This window comes from Mesoplodon mirus (genome assembly GCF_964341445.2).
Source record: "Mesoplodon mirus genome assembly, chromosome: 16".
Taxonomy (NCBI): Eukaryota; Metazoa; Chordata; class Mammalia; order Artiodactyla; family Ziphiidae; genus Mesoplodon; species Mesoplodon mirus.
In genome coordinates, this window is record NC_138992.1 from 11,795,911 (window position 1) to 11,810,550 (window position 14,640).

The following is a 14,640-nucleotide window of genomic DNA, read 5'->3' on the forward strand; positions in this document are numbered from 1 at the left end:
CCCCAAGATACGTGATGAAAGACTGGCCTGTTCTTAATGGAAGGTTTAAACTATTGAAAGTTTACATTCAGGGATTTTTTTTCAATGGCCTCACCCTATACTGAGAAAATGATAAATGCTAAGCTGAGTAAATATTAAACTAAAGAAGTGGTCAAGGAAACAGGTATAATTAAGCTGGTGTTACAGTCTATTAACCCCCTTTATAGGAAGAAAACAATGGTCTTTCCATAATAGAAACCCAGCTTGAACCACAGGCTGGAAAATCTTGTGAGCATGGAGTCTAATTTGATTAGCCAGTCATGTCTCTCCTCTCCGTAAACTCTATGGACTCCCCATTTCAGAGAGAAATCCCATCTCTCTCTTTGTCTTGCTCTTGTGTCCTCTCAAGGCATTCATTCAGCTTTTCATTGCTATTGTTACCCTCCCTCAATTATGATCATCCATCCTCATCTCTCTCATTTCCACCACAACTAGCCTGGTCCAGGCTTCAAAAATGCTTCCCTGGATGACAGCTGCTATCTCCTCACTGACCTTATTCTTCCAAACTGGGCACCTCTGTAGACCATTTTCATGCAGCAGCCAATAGAGTAAACCTTTAAAAACACAAATTACTCCCTGCTGACTCACAGCAATGGCTTCTCATCTCACTTGGAACAAAATCCAAGCATCTTGCCCTGAACTCTGCAAGCCTGACATCCCTCAGGTCCACTCTCCGCCTCTCCTTTTAGCCTCTGTCTCACTCCAGCCTGCTCCTTGCTCCCCAAACACTCTGAGCTCATTCCTTCCTTTGAGACTTCCCTTCAAGTCGTCCCTCCTTCCGATGCTCTCTGAGCCAATCCCTCCCTTCTCTATGGCTGGCCCCTCTAGATGCTCAGGTCTCACTCCCATATCACCTCCTCAGAAAAGCTATCTTTGACTATCTACCACTTTCAATCCCATCAGCCTGTTTAATTTTCTCCTTAGTGTTTACCACCATCTGAATCAGTGTGTTTGTTAATCTGCTCTGCCTGTCTCTCCCTATACAATATAAACTTCTTAAGAGCAAGAACTTTGTCCACCTCATTTACTGCTGTGTCCCCGCTGCCTAGAATGGTACCTGGCTCATTGAAGGTGACCACAAATACCTACTGAATGTTCAACAAGTACTGACTCAGAACAGTACTAAAGGATTTGGTCCCTCAGAGGATATTTGTCAGCATCTTGAGATTGTTCATACTGTCACATCTGAGGTGGGTACTGCTGGCATCCACAATGAGGAACTGTCCAATCTGAAATGCCAACAGTGTCGAGGTTGAGGAATCCTGACTTTTAGTCCACAAGTTGTCTACCAGACGTGGTACAAAGTGCTGATGATCAGTGCTTGACACAAAAGCTTTTAGGAGGGAGAAAACAGTAATCACAGTGTGTGATAACTGACTAATTAGGGTCCACAGTATATGGAACCTAAGAACTGGCACATAAACCAGCCAGAAAGAACTCAGAAATTGTTTACGGAAGGGGAAGGGGGGCAGGGAACAGCCAGACTTCCATGACCACCTCCACATACCACCTGTTCTATGATGCATACAATATGTTTCTCTCAATCCACTCAGTTTTGAACTAAATACATTTAAAATGTTGATCCCTCTAGTTTTATGTAATTGTCATTTTCTATTAAATCATTTTTTAAAGAGTCTCATTGAGATGTAATTTACATACCATACAATTCACCCACGTAAAGTGTGCAAATAAACGATTTTTCCAAAAAGAAGCAAACTCACAGATATAGACAATAAACTAGTGGCTACCAGTGGGGAGAGGGAAGGGGGGAGGGGTGATATAGGGGTGTGGAAAAAGGGGGTTATTATGGGATTATATGAAATCTTGTGTGAAACTTTTGAATATTGTAAAGCACAATAAAATTTAAAGAAGTTTTCATTCAATTAAAAAAAGACTGCTCATTCCCATGAGATAAAAAGAAAAAAAAAAAGAAACCAAAACATTTTTCAGTGTATTCACAGATACGGGCAACCATGACCACAGGCAAACTGAGGACATTTTCATCACGATTAACTCCCTTTTAAAAATGCTCATCCAGGTGTCTCCTGTGGGCATCTTGCTAACTAACAGTGGTGGAAAGTCCTGCCCTGGGCTTCCCTGGTGGGGCAGTGGTTAAGAATCCACCTACCAATGCAGGGGACACGGGTTCGAGCCCTGGTCCAGGAAGATCTCACATGCCACGGAGCAACTAAGCCCGTGCGCCACCACTACTGAGCCTGTGCTCTAGAGCCCGAGAACCACAACTACTGAGCCCGAGGGCCACAGCTACTGAAACCTGTGAGCCTAGAACCCATGCTCTGCAACCAGAAGCCACCGCAATGAGAAGCCCACTCACCGTAATGAAGAGTAGCCCACGTTCACCTTAACTATAGAAAGCCTGTGCACAGCAACAAAGACCCAACGCAGCCAAAAATAAAAACAAATAAATAGTCTTTTTAAAGAGGTCAACACATTAAAAACACCTCACATAAAACAAAAAAACAACAAAAAAGAAAGTCCTGCCTTTTTGGAGACACTGTTTGACACCCAGTCTCTGAGGTGCAGAGCAAGGCAGGTGTGGTCAGGCATCTCCCGATGCACTTGGCCTATGGTTTGGGCAGACAGGAATGAGTCAGAAAGGGCTAAGTCCTAAGGAACAACATGACAGGGCTTTGCGGTCTGCGGAGAAGCCTGAGGTTGGGAAAGGAGCCAAGAGCAAAGTCTTTCGTTTGAGGTCTCGGGTGCCCGGATCATGGTGAGAAGCTCTTGGGAAACGTCAAAGGTTAGGACCCAAGGGTGAGAGTGGGGGTTAGCAAATGCAGGAAGATGCTTTATAGCCACAGGGAGCAGGGGACTCCAGCAGGGCAGCCCAGCCCCTCTGCTCAGGCCCACCTTGCCCGGCCAGCCTCCTGGAGTCAAGGGTCCATCTCAGGTCTTCTGACTGCGCTTCCTCATTCCCCTCATCCTGCAGCAAGGTGACAGGTAAGGGACAATGCCGCATTCCCTAGAAGGCCGAGACCCAAGCCCTCGCTGTCTCCTTCCCATCCTTCGTGTCACCCCCGAAGGTCCAGCATGATCTGTTTTTACAAGGACCCTGACAGCTCCATTCAGACAACCAGAGACTTTACAAGACAAAAATAGAACATTAAGCCTTGAGATGTGAAAATACTGATAGAAATGGCACGATTTCTACATTGGCATTGCTGTCTGCTGAGAGATCAAGCCCTCTTAGCCTTGTAAGAGGCAGCATGATAAGCATCACGTCAATACAGAGCTGGCATCTGAAGCTTTCATTTCTGTTCTGACACCAGACAGTCTGTTGCCATGGAAATGATTCTGTCACCTTGCAAATGCAGCTTTCCTTCCAGAGATGCAGAACAACCAAGCATGTCTGCATCTGGTAACCGAACATGGCCAAGCGTTGTCATTCCACCCCGTAGACAGCATACCACTCGCATCTCTCACTTTGAGCCTTCTGACCGCATGGTCAAGGATTTTGTCACATTAAGGTAGTTAAAAAAAAAAAAAAAAAGAGTAGTTTCTTCTTTACTGACAAAATCACCTCCATCTGTCTTATCTCCTCTCAGCCATCAAAAAGATGCATGGTACCTCATTAACCTCAAAGAGCCCAGCACCAGCTACCTTACTTCTGAGTCTGGGGGAAGATGCTCTTGAGATGTTTTAGGCCTATTTGGCTACTAAGAAGACATTTAGTTGTCTCCTAAAAATATTCCTTCGATACCCATCTGGTAAGACTGCTCATTCCCAGGCAAAGTTCAGAAGTCATAAAGCTCACTGAGATGATCTCAGCCCACGATTTGTTTCAATGTGTTTACACACCAAAGTAACAAACTTTGTCAACGATGCTTCCAGTAACAAAGCACTAGCTGCATGTTTTCTGACTGGGTGTCATAAGACCACTGAGGAAGATAGCTCCGTTACTAGTACCACTTACCCAGTGAGTCTGAGAGGAGTCACACTGATGTCCTCTGACTCCAAATGCCTTGTTCATAGAGCATCACACAGCCTCAGAAAACCACGGTGCCTGGCAGAATAGGGTCAATGCAGAGAATATTACAGCCAGGTGGCTTTGGGATATAAAAGAGGGGGAAAAAATCATATTTCGGGAGAAATGAGAACTACTTCGGTGGAGGAAGCAGTATTTGATGAACAAGAGGTTTGCAAGCAGAAATCAGGAGTAAAATTCTTGGAAGGAATATTTACAGGTTTCCCCAAGGCTGGCTTCTCCATTATGGAGTGAGGAAGAAGTTGGTCTTAAAGGCTTTCCACGTCCTTTACTCCTGTGCTTTGCATTCATGTTTTGAGGATTAAATGAGTAAATCCAATAAAGCACTTGGTACTATATCAAATGTGAAATAATTGTTAAGACGTTACCTACAGGATGGATCTTTGATTCTGACTGATAAAAATAATTGATGATCACCGAATTTCTTCCGATACTTGTCACTATTTGTTTCTTAAGAGAAAAACAAACTGTTCAGGAAAGGAATGAGTTTATCTGTTTAACCTAGATTTTATGTGGTTGGTGGTTTACTTGTTGGCTGGAGAATGGGCTTCGTGAGGTCAAGGCAGTGAGCTGGTTTATAAACATTTGCATAATCTGTAGAGATAGTAGGCTTCGGCCACTCCCACCACAGACTCCGATGCAAGGGCAAAAGCTTTTAGGCTGTCATAAAACCCATGCACATTATTACCTTTAATTCTCGTCAAACTGTAGTGAGTGCTTCAATGTTTATATTATTGCTTTAGTACAGAACAACTCATAGAATTCTTAGGACCTGACTTGTCTCCAATATGAGAATTCTCTTCTGGTTCACAAGGGGAAGGGGAGGGCCTTGTGCCTTATGACTAAGACTCAAGTATCACCCGGATTTGCTTTTGCCTATCACTTCCCTTTTAGAATACAATGAAAATAGGAGAGCAATGATGATTAGCACACACAGTTAATGTTAATCAAGTACACATTAACACAATCACAGATAAAGGGCCATGAGCAACACAGACATCAGCGCTTGGTACGGTCACTTACCTCCTGACTTCAGGACACCTCTGTCCTCGGAGGCTGTGGAGAATGTCTTCTCAACAGCTTCAGTCTGTAAAGAGGTTGCACTTCAGAAGGTATTGATTTTTCTACAATTTATAGAGTTCTCCAGAAACTTGCTAGTAGGATTTAGTAGATTAATCCCCTTGGAGCATGAAACGAGGTCTTCAAGATCTGGTTTCCTCTTGAATATAGCAGACCAGAAGCATCATGGCAGGAGGACTTCTCAGGAAAGTCTTGACAGTATCACCTAGTAACAACTAACAATGAAGGAGAAGCATTCCCATCTCAGGGGTAGGGAGTCACTGTTATAGAAGATTTGGCCTTAATAGGGGAGACACTGACTTTGAAAACAAGCTAACTCATGTTCAGAAACAGTATAGTGTAATGCTTAAGCCCTTGGGTTCTGAGACCAGATAGCAGGGTTGAAATGCTGAATCTATAACTTAATCGCTGTGTGACCTTGGGCAAATCACACACCCTCTCTGTGCTTCATTTCCTTCATCTACAGAAAAAGCTCATTACAAGGATCAAATGACTAAATTCAATAAATCACTCATTACTAAGAGAAATAAGTACTGAAAATCTGATCTATTATTATCTAAGCTCTGTTTAGGAACTTAGGGGATTGGCTAGTATATTCTAAGGCATTTCTAGCACACAAAAAGATGCACTTACTTATATTTGTTTGGTTTTGTTTTACATAAAGGAATAAGCACCACTTACAGAGGAAATTAGTTGTTCAACTAAATAAACAAATAATGATTAGTACATATTTAATACATGCCAGGCATAGCACAGAGGAAAAACAAAAATAAAAAATAAAATCATATCTACTCTCATGGAGCTTACAGATCTGGGGGTGGGAGTGGAAACGTAACAACCAAGATAAATAAGGAAAATGGGTGGAATGTCAGGGAGTATCAAGGACTAGAGAGGAAAGATGATGCAGGGAAAGGGGGCAGGAGATCTCCTGCATTTAATCAACCAACTTGGCTAAACCCCTAAAGAAAGTCAGATCTATTCTGGCCTTTTAAACAGAAATACATGTCCTGGTTTCATGGACTAAATAAGGTAATAGGGTAAATGTATACAGCTCCTGTTTGTAAGATGGGACCAACTGTGGTTGAATCGTCTGAGGTTGTGTGTAGAAAGCTCCAGCTATCTATGTCCAGCCATCCTTGGCCTGTCATGCATGTCACACATGTCTCTGTAGAGAAAGTGCCATTTTTAGACCACTGTGCTGTTTTGGAATGACCTCTTACCCTTTCCCTGAAGTTAGACAGAAACCCTCTAGTCCTGAAGGCAGAACAGCTGTTTCACCTGTGTTGATTCAGCCTGCGGTGGTCCGGCCTCATTGTATTTGCCTCTTGCAAGTCCTATGGTGCAGTGTTGGCTGGTCCAAGTCATCCTCTGAACTGCTGAACTACTCATGAACTCTACCCCAGAACCTAGGATGGGGACGGGGGTAGAGGATTGAGGGGATTGGAATGAAATGCCAGCAGCTACAATTTCTAATATTTTTTATGAAGTAACGACAATAGGTATGAGGCAGAAAAGATTAACCTCTGAAGATCTGCAGCCCATCATTTGTTCAGAAAACATTAACTGAGCACCTTCTAGGTGCCTGGCATTTTGCACAGGCAAGGGGTATGCAGCAGTGAAAAGATGGAGATGTTTCCAATCTTCCCTGAGCTTCCAGACTAAGGCAAGAGAGAACACACGCTGTCACAAAAATATCTAACATTTGAATAGATTTAACATTTTAGAAAGCCTTCCTTTGATCCTCAGATGGCCCGATGGAAATAAGTATTATCATCTCCATTTTAAGTGAAGTAACCAAGATCCCAAGACTAAGTAAGGAAAGTCAGAAGGTAAGGAGACCATTTAAGACATCATTATAATGGAAAATTGACAGCTCCCATTATTTTTATGGTAAGAGGATTGACCTCCCAGCCCCTCTGTTGCTGAGGAGATACGGTACTTTAAAAACCAGGCAAGGGCTTCCCTGGTGGCACAGTGGTTGAGAGTCCGCCTGCCAATGCAGCGGACGCGGGTTCGTGCCCCGGTCTGGGAAGATCCCACATGCCGCGGAGTGGCTGGGCCCGTGAGCCGTGGCCGCTGAGCCTGCGCGTCTGGAGCCTGTGCTCCGCAACGGGAGAGGCCACAACAGTGAGAGGCCCGCGTACCGCAAAAAAAAAACAAAAACAAAAACAGGCAAAAACAACACTTTAGCCCACACATAACATGCAGGGGCCAAAACAAAACATGAAAACAAAGAGTTTCTCAGGGAGGTTGATGTGGAGGTATGGGGTCGGGGGGGTGAAAAGCAGAGAACCTATACAAGTTCCCCAAGGGTGAGCCTCTCCCATGTATCACCTGCTACAGGGACAGGGGGCAGGCAGTAGGGGACCCTAATTCCCAATCACCAACTTTGGCATCACTCCCCAGGGGACAAGATCTAGTGGTGACATGAGTTTCATCCCCTGCTGATGTGAGACAAGGGAGAGAAGGAGGTGGGAGGAAATGGAAGGGAAATCACCAAGTCCTCCATCCTATGCCAAGCCCTGGGAGAGCAGTCTCAGATCACTCTGACTGTTCTCCATGGGTGATACTATCAGCAAGACACATCGATGAGAAAGCACAGACTTGGAGAGATGAGGCAACTTTCCGTAACAAAACTATTTTCTTGTTTACACTGGGCTGGTCAAGTGGCAAATGGCAGTACACCTGGATTTATTGAGTTTCTGTTACTCACCACCACTGGGCTCTGTCTGTGGCATGTCTGCAGGGCAGTCACCACCCTAGAGGATGTTTCCACTGTCACCTGCAGGAGGGGAAGATCCTGGTTCAGGAACCACTTGGAGCCTCTGACCATGGATAGAGCTCAGAGGAAGGGAGAAGCTGTCTGCGTGACCTCCAGGGTGCCAGGAGCGTTCACTAAAGTGCCTCACTCTCACTGAAGCTCAGCAACCACCAGAGCGGATTAGTCAATATGATTTTAATGGAACCAAATACCATCAAAGGAACAAGCTTCCCCTCAAGGTTACATCCATCAATTGTTCCCATGTAATGACAAGAGAGGGCACGAATCTCCAAAGAATTAACTCTTGAGTAGGAAGGGGGAGGTGGGGATTGGGGAAGTGGCGTTTGGATTTGTCTATAGCTCCAATTTCCTTTCATGAATATTTCATATAAATCCTGTATTAATCATTAAGTAGTAATGACTGTCTCTGTCTCCCCTGCACCCTCTCTCTCTGTTACTCAAGCATCCTTTTCTGTCTCCCATCATCTTTCCCTCCCTCTTCTCTGTCTTTTCCCCTATCCATTCTTTATGCTACATCTCTGATTTCATTTCTGGGTTTCTCTCTCTCTCTCTCTCTCTCTCTCTCTCTCTCTCACACACACACACACACTCACACACACACACACACACACCCTTTTCTCTCCAGCTCCATCATCTCATCTCACTTTTGGAATCAAAACGTATCTAAAGCCACTGACTTCTTAGCCACATGTCACGTATGACAAAGCCCATTATAAAAGATGTGTGGGGTGGGGGAAGAATGCCCCAGTTCCAGAAAGCCAGGAGCCAGAAAAGTCATTCTAGAAGATGCTCATATGTACGGGAGGGCTCAGGGCCTGATGGTTCCAAAGTCTTCCAAGGGGCAACCCACACAATAATCCAGCACAGCCCCACAATTTATTTTACAGGAGAGGACTACTCACTCTGGCCCAACAATTCCACTGGGGACGGAAGGGTGCTCAAGCTCTCTGTTCTCTTGGCTAGGGAAAATCTGCCTTTCCCTTGGCAAATCATGTCAGTATGTTTGAGAGAACTGATAATGAACAGGAGGTGAGAGAGCAAGAAGAGGAGACAGAAAGTTAAGGTTTTATGACTTTCCTTTAAAAAATAATGTGGGCTTCCCTGGTGGCGCAGTGGTTGCGAGTCCATCTGCCGATACAGGGGACACAGGTTTGTGCCCCAGTCCGGGAAGATCCCACATGCCACGGAGCGGCTGGGCCCGTGAGCCATGGCTGCTGAGCCTGTGCGTCCGGAGCCTGTGCTCCACGACGGGAGAGGCCACAGCAGTGAGAGGCCCGCATACCGAAAAAAAAAAAAAAAAGGTAGGAAGGGAAAAATATGGGTGCCTTTGCATACAAAACCCATCTGAATTGTCTCCAACTTCTTATCATCTGCTGCATTTTCCCACCCCTGACCCAAATGCTGTCCTTGCTCAAGCCTCTGTGTTCAAACAATATTAAATGACCAGAAATTTCTTTCTCTTCTATTTCACCAAATTAAGTTATATATGATAAAGATTTCCCAGAAATGTTAACAAGCATTGTTTCTGAGTGATCAGACTAGAAATTACTTCAATTTTCTTTTTTATGGTTTTCCCCCCAATTTTTCACAATGAGCATGTATTACTATTGTAATGTTAAGATAAAAACTTAAAAATCGGCAAAAATCCAATAAATCCCTTGTGTCTATAGCCCACCTTCTCCTCCAGAATCTCTGGTAACTCCCCATCACATTAACCTCTGCCTGCTCAGAATTATCAGCATTCTTTTGTCTTTATAGCATTCACTTTGGTCTTTAATTGGAGACTTTTATGCCTATTTTCTCATCTAAACTTTATAACAGCCCTGTCAACAAAGGCGATTGCTCCCATTTGACAGATGAGGAAAAGGAGACTGAGAGCAATGAGTGATTTTCCTATGTTCACATATTTAGTGCCAGACTCAAGTCTCCAATGCATCCCTTCTAGACTTTTCTGTCTGTTGCACAGTTGAGAGAGTGGCCACAGGACTTTTCTTAATGGTTCCACTGATCCTTATTTTCAGGTGTCAGGCACTAGCTAGTTCTGAATATGCTGAACAATATTCACAAGACAAAACAACATCTCTGGACTCACTGCTCTCTTAGCCCTTTCTACCTCTGAAATGAATGACCCTGGAATAGATGCCAAGCACCAGTGACACACAAGACCAGTCCAGCAGTGCACACACTCCTTTGGCCTGGCCCTCACCTCTATCTACTGTCCACTGCCTGGGATCCTCAATTATAGGGCCCCCTGCTGCATCACACTTGCTCAACCTATGTAATCACCATATCACTGGTATCTCCACAGCCACAGGAAATTTAAAGTGCATCTTTCGGGTCTTGATATGATGTTTCTGGACTCTTTCTCATGAGGCTCCTAAGAGGAAGCCATTTTCTCGGCATGCTCAGCAGCTACACTAGTAACAGGGGCATGGTGGTTTGCCACTGTTTATAGCACAGGGACAGCTGCATCTCTGTGAGCTGCAGGCTCTCCCTAGGAGTGGGCAGGAAGGTAGGGAAAGGTGCCTTCTTCATGTGAACGTCGCTCACCTCTGTGGTTTTGTGAAGACATGGGGAAAAGAATTATGACCTAGATCGAGTCCAGATACCCTGAGATGTTGGCAGTTGGTTTGTTAATATATTTAATCATCAGAAGGAAGGGAGGGGGGAAGAGAGATGCTGTCACAAGCCTTTAGGATAAACCCAAACTCCAAGCAAGGCATCAGAACTTCTATGACCTACACTCCATCAGCACCAGCACCAGCACTGCCCCATTCTCCTTTCCTGGTTCTTAGTACCTTTCTTGATGCTTGCCCTCAGTCCCAGGCAGGCTGGGCTAGGAGCAGTTGTCTGAACAGGCTGTAATCTCCCAAGACCCCTTGTGTTTGCACATGCTCTTTTCCCATCTTCTTTGCTTGTTGAATTCTCCCCACTCAGTACCACTCGCTTGGATGACACCTCCTCCAGGAAGCATCCTTTGACCACCCCAGTAAGCCTTATCTAGATTAGGGATCTCTCCTTTGTGTTCTTCCAAAATGCAGGCTCACTCTCATCACTGCTTCTTTCATGATACAGTGCCAGTCCCAATTATCTCCATCCCAATAGATTGTCATCTCTTTGAGGTGGGAAATTATATCTTTATCTCTTCATTCCTAGCACACTGGGTGGAATATGGCTAGCTTAATTTGAAAAATGAGGGACACGGGGATATATGAAGGGAAAGAGGGAGAGATAGAGAGAAGAAACATTTACTGAATGAAGTATATGAATGTTATGGATTGAATTGTGTCCCTCCCAAAATTTATATGTTAAAGCCCTAACTCCTAACGTAACTGTATTGGAGATAGGACCTTTAAGGAGGCAATTGTAATTAAATGAGGTCCTAAAGGTGGGGCCCTAATCCAATATGATCAGTGTCCTTATAAGAAGAGAGACACCTGTAGCGCACACACACAGAGAAAAGACCGTGTGAGGACCCAGGAAGAAGAAGCCAAAGAGAGAAGCCTGACAACACCTTGATCTTGGACCTTCAGCCTCCAGAACTGTGAGAAGGCAAATTTCTGTTGTTTAAACCACTGATTCTGTGGTATTTGGTTATGGTAGTCTTAGAAGACTAATACAGTAAGTGATAAAAATCTTTAGCCCCATAATATGAACAAGGAGAAGAAAGAGAAGTGTATGGTAGCTATGGCACTGTGCTCCCAGGTGTGCCCTCCACAGAGAACCTGCTGGGTGGACGTTCCAGCTGCTACACCCTGAGAATGTTTCCCAGCTGCTCCCAGCTAACGACTGAGCCAGCAAGGAGCCCAGAGCCAGGCCACTTATGCCCAAGGCAGGATGCCTCTAGTGGACAGTCTTTGCTCTGGGCTTCCCCGCCTGCTGGTTCAGACTACCTCAGAGTAGGTGTGTGGTCTCAGGCTCTTTGTACCCTCCTCCTCCTTCCCAGGGGCCAGACCCACACAGAAGTCTGAGCCTCTCTCCACCTATCCCTGTTCCCTCTTCTTTTTTATCCTACACCAATATTCCGCATCAAACTTCTTACCCATTTAATTCTGTCCTGACAGCGGCTTTCCGGAGAAACACAAACTGACAAAGTGTGTGGGAGAGGGGGCCCCACTGAGTGCTCTTTATCTTAGAATCATCACCTATTTATATTCTCTTCCTTTGAGAGGACAGAGTTTTATTCTTACTGTACAAAGAAACTAGGTATGGTGGAAGTGAGCAGCTTGCCCTGCAGTCACAAGGCTGGTAAGGGAGAAGCATCCTGTCTCCAAAAGTCAAACACCTGTGCTGTACCGTCTTCTAGTTCCCCACCTGCCTTTGGCCTCACAAGTACTGCTTCTTCCTGAGCCTGTGAGCTGCTCTTTTCCATGCTGGGCATCTCTTGTCAAGTTCCCGAGGGGATGTCTCTAGCGGTTTCCACAACGTCAGGCTTCAACCCTGGTAAGAAGCCGGGGTGGTCATTCCTTGAGATAAGACTAGAAGGGTAAAGAGATGTTTAAATGGTGGAGCAGGGTACAGCAGGACCTTCTCAACAAATACCGGAGCACGTGCCAAGGGCTGTGGTCAGAAGGAGACTAGCTTGCAGTCTGGTGTGGGGGGAGAATACGAGTATAACAGGACTAACCATGGAGCCCAGAGCCACAACACAGAGAAAATGGTCTTTTTCCCTGTTGATTCCATACTGCCCCGGTGATATTGATCTAGCACTTGGCAGGCACTAGATAAACATGCATTATAGTAATCAGCCAAGAGACATAACCATTGAGTTTATTAGTATCAATTGGACTCCTGGGTTAAATGCATTCAGTATAAAAATGAACAGTGCATTTATCTTCTTCCCCTTTCCTTCTTTTTTCTTCATTCAGTGTCATTGAGTTTTGGGGTGAATGCAAGGCAGATATGGGTCAGGAATGGGCAGGGCTGCTCAGGAGAGTGTCCTTCTGATAACTCCCTGCCGATGAAGGGAGTGTGGTCTGAAGCAGTGTGGTCCAGCAGCTCCCAAAGAGTTAACTCTTGGTAGACTGCCAAATCTGCAGCCTTGAGGTCAGCAGCTTCCTCCTTCTCCACCTCTAAATCAATCTCACCCAAGATTTTCTGGAAGCCTCACTCTAAGTTTTCCTTTGATCATTATCTTGTCCCCTGTTATAAACCCATTCTCTGTCTTGCCCCCGCAGCAGGGGAGACAAGGTGTATGTTAGCAGACTGACTGAGGAGACCTTGGAAGAGGCCACCTGCAGCTACTTTCCCCTTGCAGGACTTCAAAAGGGAGCACTGGACTTTCAAACACTGTTGGGGAGAAATGCTGGAAATAGATGTAGACTCTACCTAGTGAGGCCTGGCAGCCCTAAGGAGCCACCGTGATGAAAAGAATTGGTTAAGTAAAGTGGGAGGTAGATGCAGTGAGCAGAAGTGGGATTTTAACCAGCACTGAGTGTCTCTGGGCTAGAGATTTCTCTCAACTGGGTCTCAATTTCCTTACCCATACAGTGACTAGATTACTGACCTTTTAAGTGTCCTTCAGTGTGGCGGGGTGATATATTTATTCCTGGGGAGACAGATGGATGGATAGATAGATGATAGTTAGATAGATAGATTGATTGATTGATTTTTAAAAACCCAGAAAAATAAGTTACATAAAGACAGATGATAGATGATAATAAAGATGATGATAGAGATAGATGGATGATATATTACCATAAACAAACATTTACTAACCAGGGTCCTATATAATGTGAAGTTCTGGGCTCTCTTTATGCAATAAGGTAACTGCAGTCCAAAAAGTTTGAGGTATTTCCCCCAAGTTATATAACTGATAAAAATAACCCTAACTTGAAAGTCTCACTTCAAAATCCATACAATGCACAGGCTTAGAAACTAAGGAAAATCCCTGAAGCAGTTTATCAATCACCACACAGATTACCACCAGGCTCTACATGCCATCTCTAGAGTCTCAATTTTCTACCTACTCAATTGCCTCTTTCCCCTAATAACATTTTCTTTCTTAACAAGTTCATATTTTGTCCCATTTTTAGTGATTATAAAATCAATTTCCTACTCCAGGAAAATTCTTGCAAAATGAAGAGATATTAACTCACAATTCAATCAGCCAGAGGTAACATCATCCAGTTTAATAGCCCAGATGCATAAAGTTTCAAGCTTATAATGTCACGTCTACTACAGAGGTTATTTGTGGTAACATTTCTTTTCATGGAAAAAGCAGATACCCATGCTTTTGCTATTTTTGAAATCGTCAAAGACTAATCAATAACCTCCCTTGAAATGTTGATCAAACAATCCTTACTGGTTAATACTGACCAACTAATTTAAAAGTTTCAAAGGAGACGTACACAATTTGCCCAAGTTGACTTCGACATGCTGCCCAATCAGGTTAATGTTTACGTCCACAAGGTGCTCACCTCCACTAAAAACCAGCCTTCCACATCGGCCCCACAGGGAAGGACAGCTCATGCCCGAGTTAAAGGAGGGCTTCAAGATAAAGAGTAACCCAGCCGGAAAGCCGAGGTTCAAGCACATCTGGTTTCCATTAACTGGGACTGCAACAGTCTCTTCAAAGGCAAAAAACATTCCTTCCTCCACACCTTCCTCCAAGATGGTAGATCCAGAAAAAAGGTCCTGAATCACAGAATTGAGCTCCCAGTAAAAGAATTAAACTTTCATGCTGATTTTACTTAAGGTTTTGTTTAATGACACAAATAACACTTGTCACAAA